This window comes from Lissotriton helveticus, chromosome 12 (assembly GCF_964261635.1).
Source record: "Lissotriton helveticus chromosome 12, aLisHel1.1, whole genome shotgun sequence".
In the NCBI taxonomy this organism is placed as follows: Eukaryota; Metazoa; Chordata; class Amphibia; order Caudata; family Salamandridae; genus Lissotriton; species Lissotriton helveticus.
The window spans coordinates 130,266,423-130,275,406 of NC_136073.1; the positions used below are offsets into that span (position 1 = coordinate 130,266,423).

General features: G+C 50.7%; 2 non-coding genes across 2 annotated transcripts; both read right to left on the minus strand.

Moving 5' to 3' along the window:
* Positions 1–250: 250 nt before the first annotated feature.
* TRNAH-GUG (transfer RNA histidin (anticodon GUG)) lies at positions 251–322 on the minus strand. Its single transcript has one exon. It is a non-coding gene; the product is annotated as a tRNA-His (tRNA).
* An 8,295-nt stretch (positions 323–8,617) lies between these two features.
* TRNAS-AGA (transfer RNA serine (anticodon AGA)) lies at positions 8,618–8,699 on the minus strand. Its single transcript has one exon. It is a non-coding gene; the product is annotated as a tRNA-Ser (tRNA).
* Between the last annotated feature and the right edge of the window lie 285 nt (positions 8,700–8,984).

Here is an 8,984-nt window from a genome sequence, read left to right on the forward strand (position 1 = left end):
TGTTCCACAGCAAATTCCTGATATTCTGCAATGCACTTTTTAAAAATAATGTTTTTTTCAGCAGGCACATTCTCTCCTAAAAACAAAAATAAGGCTACATCTTATAATCATGTGTGTTTAAATAATTTGTCGTTCGATCGTTTAAATATTTTAAAGGATCTGTTTTTAATAGACATTTTACAAAAACAACTGGTACATTTGGTAATTCTGTAAAAGAAAAACCCAACCGCCTTGACATTGCCAACCACAATGCCGTGACTCGGATTCGAACCGAGGTTGCTGCGGCCACAACGCAGAGTACTAACCACTATACGATCACGGCCAGCTACTTGGGCTCAATAACATACAGTGACATGGAGAATTTATAGTTCGGAACACTCTGGGAACTCCTGTGATCGGCTGAATGTGTTCATTGCTTCCTCATTCCTTATACAAAGGCTTTGTCTCCTCAGTGGTTGATAGGCTGAAACCGTTTCCTGGCCGCCTGCTTGTGAACTGCCAGGAGTCAAAGATCATACATACACTTGTGGGCCTGTGATGGGACACCAATGCAGAGAAACACACCTGGCACAGATCTTCTATTCTGTCTAGTAGACCTGCATCACCCTTGTACCTCCTCAAGCCATCTATATGTGAGGCAAGAAAGAGTTAAGGAGCTGTCCATCTACACTTTTATAGGGAGGATGCTGCCGTGAGCTCCTCCCAGCTAATCACACTAACAGCAGTAAAGCAAGATAACTACACAGTTAGGGGGGACTGCATGGTTAGGTTTTTGAGGAATTATTGAAACTGACCTCAGTGACCCGTGATCAGAGCTGTGGCTAATGACTGCGTGCCTAATTATGATGAAGCAAGCACCATGGCTCGTAGGGGCCCCACAACACGCTTTTCTTAGCTCATTGAATTAAAGTATAAACCTCTGCCAGGTATGAGTGGTAAAGGCTTGTTAATTTGGTTGCTTTTCCAATTCACGTCTGACAACAAGATGAAGGAACATTGGGGCATCAGAAGCTTTGGAAAGTAGCCACCAACCTCAGAGAAAGAGAGAAAGAGGGAAAAGGCAGTATGAGGTATGGAGAAAACAGCAGCAGGTACAAGGAGCTCAAATGAGATTAATGGCGCCTAAATAGAGCACGTAAAGGAACAGTTACAAATCTAAGAAAAGGGAAAGAAAGACTAGGAAAAAAACACAGAAAGAGCCTGTAGATAAAATTCTCTTCCTGGGACAGCAGGCTAAGAGAAATTACACAGGGAGCAGTTAAGCTTGTAACACGGGGAGAATAGAAAAGAAAATGCAGTTTTATGAAGTGTGTTTGCCTAATCCAGCAAGCACTTTTGTTTTATTTTTCTATTTGCTTCTTTTATTGGTAAAGTGAGTTTCAAGTGCATGAATGGTATGACTGAGAGAGCCAGGGTATAATAATTTGAAGTGTTTGCACCAGCGCTAATGTAGGACGAGAGTTATAGCAAAGATATCAAAGGGGTAGCGATAATAAATATGTGAAAGGGCAATAGTGACACCAAAATACGCCACCTATTTATAAAACTGACATGGAAGAAATTCTAAAGGTTAAGTTCTGAAATTGTAGCCGATCTTATATGGCCGGGATGCCCGCCACCCCCTCCCAACACGTTTCCCCAAGAATGGGAAGTCGGACAATAGTTGAACTTTTGGAAGGCGGGAGGGAGTCACCCTCCCGGCCGTATTTATTAAAATATGAAACAAAATTTAAAACATTAAATAAAAGTTTCATCATTATGCATAATGTACAATTTGTCATTTATTACATTTCGATGCAGTCATGTACTTTTGGCTAACATCCTGAAAATGCATACACTCTAACTCAAATTGTACATCGTAGCATTAAGGGCCAACGGCAAGGTCTTAACCGGTGTCAGATCCCTACTACCAGACGGTGTGAGCGGCGCATGCGCAGAGGACTGTACCCTCATTGCCAACTGTAACTTCCCTTGTCGTGGTGGGGGCCCCCTTTCTACTCGACGCCATCTTAAGGGTCGTCCGAGTTCCCGTATGAGGTCTCTGTAGGAAGGACAGCGTGGACTCTCCCCCATCCCCACACTCTCTATCCGCCGTCGCGGATATCCGGCCCCGGGAAATTAGTAGGAGGGGCATTTAACCGCCTCCCCCCCTGGGAGGGGCCCATGGCCATCTCCCCCTAGGCGCCCCATCCTTAGTGGGTGCCGCCTCCCGGTGGAAGGGACCAATGGCCGTCTTCCCCCGGGCGCTCCCATCCATTGTGGGTGGCGCCCCACTCTAGGGACCTTGAAATTACTGCTCACCGATCATGACCTTACCGCCCGACAAATAAATACGACAGTTGTTTACCTACTAAGGAAAGAAAAACTCGACATCATCCTACTGTGCCATCAATTGCTCTTTCCTGCAAGTAGACATCTCTGCAAAAGGTCAATCTTTATTCTCAACATTCCTTCATTCTTTCTATCAAGGAAAAAAGGCCTATACTTCCATCTCTCTGCAAGACTTTATTTCTCCAAACATTTGCCATAAGGGGCTGGTGGGTGGGTCAAAATTGCTGCTTGTTCCGTCGAGGGCTCACGGTCAACGAGTGGTGCAGCCTTCCGATCCGAGGAACAAGAGGACGCTCCTCTGGATTCCCGCTCCTTTATTCTTCTGCGGGAGGGCGTGTACCCGTCCCCGGTACGCCTACGGGGCGTGGTCGTCTTCCGTTGAGGTGTCTAGGACAACCCCTCTTGGGCGGGGGAAGGCGCACCCCGGCTACGCCGCTTCGGGCATACCAGCCGGGCTACGCCCACCCCGCCCAAAATGGTTTCCCGGGAGGTTCGGGGCACCCATCCATACGTTCGGGGGGACCGAGTGGTCGCCCCTTTCCATATGGCCGGGATGCCCGCCACCCCCTCCCAACACGTTTCCCCAAGAATGGGAAGTCGGACGATAGTTGAACTTTTGGAAGGCGGGAGGGAGTCACCCTCCCGGCCGTATTTATTAAAATATGAAACAAAATTTAAAACATTAAATAAAAGTTTCATCATTATGCATAATGTACAATTTGTCATTTATTACATTTCGATGCAGTCATGTACTTTTGGCTAACATCCTGAAAATGCATACACTCTAACTCAAATTGTACATCCTAGCATTAAGGGCCAACGGCAAGGTCTTAACCGGTGTCAGATCCCTACTACAAGACTCCCGCCCTCACGGTGTGAGCGGCGCATGCGCAGAGGACTGTACCCTCATTGCCAACTGTAACTTCCCTTGTCGTGGTGGGGGCCCCCTTTCTACTCGACGCCATCTTAAGGGTCGTCCGAGTTCCCGTATGAGGTCTCTGTAGGAAGGACAGCGTGGACTCTTCCCCCATCCCCACACTCTCTATCCGCCGTCGCGGATATCCGGCCCCGGGAAATTAGTAGGAGGGGCATTTAACCGCCTCCCCCCCTGGGAGGGGCCCATGGCCATCTCCCACTAGGCTCCCCATCCTTAGTGGGTGCCGCCTCCCCGTGGAAGGGGCCAATGGCCGTCTTCCCCCGGGCGCTCCCATCCATTGTGGGTGGCGCCCCACTCTAGGGACCTTGAAATTACTGCTCACCGATCATGACCTTACCGCCACAGACCGGATAGTTGACCGACTATCCGGTCCCCCCAAATCCTCCTAAAGGTCATGCTTCCTCAAACCCTTTTAGCCATGCTACGAAGTCTCCTATGAGTAAGTCATTCCCCTCCCTGGACAGGTGAACCCCATCGTTCAGATACATTTGATCACCCCGAATACACCCATGAGGAATGTTATGCAACTGCGCAGAACGGAACAATCTACCTATTTTATTATTGACCCGTTTAACTGAATGGTTCAGTGCTGACACCGAAAGGCCCCCCTGCCACATCTTCCTAGGAATCATGTGGGACCAGGCAATCGTACACCCCGAGACTCTTATAGCCAACCAGCTAACCGCTGACAAAATTCGTTCAAGTAACACTCGTCTACCCAGTGTCACCAAGTCGTTGCCTCCCAGGTGTACTATGACTACAGACGGCGGTGACCTATACCGCCCTAGAAGCCCCTCGAAAAATGATTCAAAGTGGTCAAAAACGAGCCCACCCTTCCCATGGAAGGACACTCTGAACCCGTATTCCCCAGGTGCGTGAATCGCGTCACCTTCCTTGAATACGTCGCCGGCGCGCCTCACGTATGAGTGGCCCACGACCCATACCATCCTCTCTCCAGTCGGTGGCCTCTGACCGCTGGTCTCCTGGTGCTGGGTCGACCTCAAATTCCGCCCCGCGTGGCAGGCTCGCGAAACTGTAAAGTAAACAAAGACAGAAAACGTGAGTGCATGTCAATTGATCACTCACAACATGTGCAATCGCACATACCTCTTGAAGCAATTCGAGGACCAACGGCCCAATTGTTTCACTTCTCAGCACTCTGACCCCTGGCTGTAGCCTCAGTAGCAGCCCCTATCCGAAAGGAGTGGGTCCCAAAATCGCACGGGTCCATGCCCGCGTCAGCGATTGACAGTGCTAGCACCCTCTGAAACTGAAATCTCGTCAGAGGAGTGCCATCCTTGTGTCGGAGCAAGCTCCCCCCCATGCGGCCGCCCTTAGCGCCAAATAGTCTTCCACACATTTCAACGGGCAGATGGGGGACCCACGCTTGCGCTGTACGACCACACTGTTTCCCATAGCCCACTGGTCAGTCTTGGACCTGGCTATCACGATCACCATCGAATCACCCCTTATTTGGATGTGATCCCTGCACAAGCCTCCCTCCATATCTCTCTTGTTCCTTGCGACAAGTTCGCTCACCCTCATAGCCCCATGGAATGCCAATGTGAACGCTGCCCGGAACAGAACTTCTTCAAAATGGGAGGAACACGTCTCATCCAGCTTTGCTAAAAGCAGAGACAGTCTGTCTAAGCCAATCGGGTGCCTCGTATCTTGCTTGCAACCCTCAAGGCGCTGCCAGCCGTGAAGGGCTTTTTTCACCAAAAAGGAACCTGTAGGGTCTTTTATGCCGTGTACCTGGGCCATGAATGAAATGGCCGCCCTATGCCTACTGGCCGTTGCCGCTGATCGGCCCTCTCTGTGCAGCGCTACCAAGTACCCCAGGAAGGATTCCTCCTCACCCCATTTCTGACTCTCTGTGGGACCCAAATATGTGCAAGAGGAACGAAACGCTCCTTCGTATGCTTTCCTTGTCCTGGGAGCTAAACTCGCTGCCACGAGGTCTTGTAATCCGGGGCACCGATTAGCCATATTGTTTCGGGGAATGGTGCTGCCTCTAGGTCCGCTGTGGGTAGATAACCCCTGAATGCCTGCATATGTGAACGAGAGAGTGCATCAGCCGCATGATTCAGTACACCTGGCACATGTTTCGCCCTGAACTGTACATTCAATCTCATGCAAAGCAGCACAATTTCTTTCAACAATCTCAAGATCAATTTGCAGCGTGCTGCCTGTTGGTTAATGCACTCGACAACAGTCATATTATCAGACCAAAACACCACTGAGCGGTCCCTGAAGTCGTCAGACCATGTCATCAGAGCAACCCAGATGGGGAATAACTCCAGGAAACCAATGTTACTTGTGAGACCGTTGGAGTGCCACCATGTTGGCCATGTTTGTGCCGACCATCGATTACCTAAGATGGCGCCAAAACCCACGCTCCCTGCTGAGTCGGTCCATAGACCTAGTTCATCTGAAGATTCCGGCGGGGAGTTCCACACGACTCGACCGTTGAAGTCCGCCAGAAATGCCATCCAAATACGCATATCCTGGCGAACCTCCCCTGACAGTCTCGTACGGTGGTGACCCTCTTTGAGACCTACCATAGCTTGCGCGATAGAGCGCGAAAAGGGGCGGACCATAGGCATCACCCTCAATGCAAAATTAAGCTGACCCACTGTTTGTTGTAACTGGTGCAGGGACACTTTCTCCCCACTCAGGCATTGCATCAGGGAAGCCCGAAACTTGACCACTTTGTCCATTGGCAATCGGAAACACCCCTCCACAGAATCGAGTTCAATTCCCAGAAACTCCAGTGAAGTAGATGGTCCAACCGTCTTACCTGGTGCCAATGGGACTCCAAATTCACTTATGAGGATGCAGAAATCATACAGCGCCTGCGCGCAGTTCGTATCACCGGCTGCCCCCAAAAACAGAAAGTCATCCAGATAATGCATAACATGTCTATGCCCTGTAGCCTCGGTGAATGCCCATTCTAAAAAACAGCTAAACATTTCAAAATACGCACAAGAAATTGAGCAACCCATGGGCATGCATTTATCCATGTAATAACTCCCCTGAAATGCAAAACCTAGCAGGCGCTGATCCTGCGGGTGCACCGGAAGCAACCGGAACGCTGATTCGATATCACATTTTGCCATCAGCGCCCCAGGGCCTAGGTGGTTCAACATGGCCAAGGCATCGTCGAACGATGCATATCGTACTGCACAAACTTCTGGGTCAATGGCATCATTCACCGAGGAACCCTTAGGAGCAGAAAGATTATGTATGAGTCTAAACTCCCCTGGGTCCTTCTTCGGGACAACCCCCAACGGGGAACAGATGAACTCAGCCACCGGCGGGCAACGAAAGGGCCCAGCCACTCGCCCTAAACTGACTTCTTTTGCTATATTCTTTTCTGCCACGCCTGGGTTGTGCTGTACCGATAACTGGTTTCTACAAAAGGAGTTCCCCCGAAAATCCCCCGCCGGGATGTGGAAGCCATGTAAGAATCCCTTCCTCAACACCCCAGCGGATACATGATCAGGGTATTTGTTTAACCAAGGAATCATAACCATGAGATCAACGGGTGTAGGCAATCGGTCACAAAACTCTACCTCACTCCTGTTTAGACCCGCCTTTACCCCCCGTCCCGCCAATTTTTGATCTACATGCACTTTCCGGGTGTGAGGAATTCCCACAGCCGGCACACACATGCTTAAACTTGCATGTCCCCTGTGGTCTGTTACAGTTGCCTCTATTGAAGCCCCAACAGACCCCCCCTTTTCCGCCATTCCCGGCAACTCTGGGCTGGTAGCCCCCCCCTGTGCCTGCTCGAAAGGGCACCCCGGGCTTTTGGCGGACCACTCCGGACCCGCTCCCGCCTGGCGAGGATGTACCTGTCGCCCCTGGCAGGAGCTGTTCGTGCCATGACACCGAGTCCAAACAATCCCAAGACAAAGAAGCATCAAATTCTTTTGCTTTACGCAATTTTATGTCATAGCCTTTCCATTCTTCCCCCTCATACATTGAATAGAAATCCATAATGCGATTCTGATAGCAAATCAAATCAGTCATAACCTCGGGTTTACGTTCCCCCATCACTGCGGTAAATATAGAGAAGGCCTTAACCCAGTTCGTCACTGTCTCGTCCACCCTGAACTCGGCCATCTTGGCGCGCCAGACACTCGGGTGCCACAAATCTTTCTGTGTTTTAGCATACTCCATCTCGCGATGGTCAGTTAACAATGAAAACATGTTGACATACTTGTCTCCCCATATTAACTCTTTCGTGGCCATGGGAATGTGCTGTGCAACCTTTTCCCGCCTTGAGGGTATTGAGCCCTCCCCCACCATCGGCAATGCGAGCTTACCCGGATCGGCCGTTGCTGCCGCCGTCTTTTCCTGACCAGCTGCTGGTACTCCAGGTGCCACCTGTGGGGGAACAAGAGGAATACTCGCCTTTGCGACATCTCTCGATTGCCGCAACTGCTTTATTAATACTCTGGCTTCCTCGGCCGGATCTCCCAGGGTCACTGTGCCCCCGACTTTTGTTTTGAGCCATGCCGTCAACTGTGCGGCCAATTCTGGGGGCATTTCATCATCCTCGGTCGAGGTGATCACCACCGGGATAGGCTGGCCTAAAACTGGTTCCTGAACCGGGTTACCAGCCGGTACGAGGGGGACGATGGAGGGTACCTCTGGGACCGGGACCCCCCCGAGACCGCCCTTTCTTTGACCCGCTTCCCTCTTAACCCGGGGACGACTCCCGGCAAGGCCGGGCCTATTACCTTTTTCGGCTGACCTGGGTCGTTCAATGCGGCCAATTGCTTCTTCACCTCCACTAGACCTCTCCCGAGCGATTGGACTTGTCCGAGCTTTCGGTCCATACAAGCCATCCGGTTCGACAACAGGCGTAACACCCTCTCCGTCTCGGAACCCTTTCCTGCTTTCTTGTTAGGCATGGTTTCGAGTCTTCCGCCCTTGGTCGATCCACGAGGTCCTGAACTCTGTGAGCCTTCGAAACTGAAAGAGAAAAACAAGATTAACAAGTTCAAAATTGCTGCTTGTTCCGTCGAGGGCTCACGGGCAACGAGTGGTGCAGCCTTCCGATCCGAGGAACAAGAGGACGCTCCTCTGGATTCCCGCTCCTTTATTCTTCTGCGGGAGGGCGTGTACCCGTCCCCGGTACGCCCACGGGGCGTGGTCGTCTTCCGTTGAGGTGTCTAGGACAACCCCTCTTGAGCGGGGGAAGGCGCGCCCCGGCTACGCCGCTTCGGGCATACCAGCCGGGCTACGCCCACCCCGCCCAAAATGGTTTCCCGGGAGGTTCGGGGCACCCATCCATACGTTCGGGGGGACCGAGTGGTCGCCCCTTTCCAAAAAGTTTCTCGTTGTTGGCAGGATTCAAACCTGCGCGGGGAGACCCCAATGGATTTCTAGTCCATCGCCTTAACCACTCGGTCACAACAACTGACCGTAAGTTTTGTGCAAATAATCTGTATGAAAGTTTTCAAGGTGTCCAACAGCAAATTCCTGGTATTCTGCAATGCACTTTTTAAAAATAATGTTTTTTTCAGCAGGCATATTTTCTCCTAAAAACAAAAATTGCATGAGTATATCTCTAGTTTGGAAAAGGATAGGCTTTCATGCATACTCTCATGTGGCACTCAAGTTTTTGGGACCCTATTGCACTCTGTTTTCGTGCTGCTTTTAGTCTATGGCCCATATTACAGAAGTCTACCATCTTTGAGTATTT